Genomic DNA, 1,275 nt, shown 5'->3' with positions numbered 1-1,275 from the left:
CCTTCCACTCCCTCTAAAGACTAATAGGGGAAATATCCTCAGGGGAGGGTTAACAACAAGAAAAAATGGAAACAACAGTAAGATATATTTAAACAAGGGCAGTATTCCACGTGGGTGAAGGCCCTTAGGTGCACTGAGTGTGCCTTGTGAGACGGCAATTTGCCAGTTTCTATCAAGATAGACAAAGAGGCCCTAATCGGCCTGGCTCAGTGGACAGAGCATCGGCCCACGGGCGTAAGGGTCCCGGGTTCGACTCCAGTCAAGGGCACATGCCCCAGTTGCACACGAAAAAGCAGAAGCATTCCCTACAGTACTGGTGGGGAGGGGGGGGACTGGAAACCTAAATATACATCAAGAGGACCAAGCAAATGAGACCGGCCATACATATCTGAAAAAGCAAAAAGTTTTAAAAACTAGTAATAGCCCCAGTTGGTATAGCTCAGTGGATAGAGTGTTGGCCCGTGGACTGAGGGTCCCGGGTTCGATCGAGGTCAAGGGCATGTACCTCTGTTGCAGGATTGGTCCCAGGCCCTGGTTGGGGTGTGTGCAGGAGGCAACCAATTGATGTATCTCTCTCACATCCATGTTTCTCTGTGTGTGTGTGTCTCCCCCCACCTCCTTTCCACTGTCTAAAAAAATCAATGGAAAAATGTACTCGAGTGAGGATTAACAAAAAATAAAATAAAAGTGGGGGGAGGGAGGGGGAGGAAGAGCTAGCTAAATGACATGGAAATATCTCCAAGAGAGATTGTAAAGTGGAAAAAGTAAGATGCAGAACAGAGTGAGTCACGAAACATCAAGTTTTCCTTGGCAGGAAAACCAAGAAGTATGTACATACGCGTATGTGTTTGAATGCTTGGAAATTTTCGGGAAGGATTCAGAGATTATTTAAGGAAGAGGAGGAAGGGGAAGAGAGAGACTGTTATATGTCCCCCAGCAATGATTGGATTTTTTTTTAAGACCAGGAATATATTTTCGCTTTGTCTTTTAAACATCGTAATTCAAAATAAACTGATAGCTTATGTATTAATGGTTTTCTAGGTGGTTCTTAATTTGAAATTTGAGTGTTGTGGGCGGGGGGAGGTTTGAGAGAAAGGAGAGATCTCACTTTCAGAAGATCTGGAAAGAGACCCAAGGCTACTTCAGAGTGAGGGATCCTACTTTCTAAATAAGGGAATAATTAGTGCTGCCAGAAACTCTATCTCTTGAGCCCTGTGCTCTGCCAAATTCTGATCCTCGGATTTGACACACGTGGTGTTATTAAATCCTCACGAC

At 44.7% G+C, this 1,275-nt stretch overlaps 1 protein-coding gene across 1 annotated transcript in view; it reads right to left on the bottom strand.

The window, feature by feature from the left end:
- The window catches only part of OSCAR (osteoclast associated, immunoglobulin-like receptor), a 7,190-nt gene that overhangs the window by 4,848 nt on the left and 1,067 nt on the right, over positions 1–1,275 (bottom strand). The gene's annotated exons all lie outside the window — the stretch shown is intronic.

Source organism: Myotis davidii, unplaced genomic scaffold (assembly GCF_000327345.1).
Source record: "Myotis davidii unplaced genomic scaffold, ASM32734v1 scaffold1997, whole genome shotgun sequence".
Lineage (NCBI taxonomy): Eukaryota > Metazoa > Chordata > Mammalia > Chiroptera > Vespertilionidae > Myotis > Myotis davidii.
This window is presented reverse-complemented; position numbering and strand designations above follow the sequence as displayed.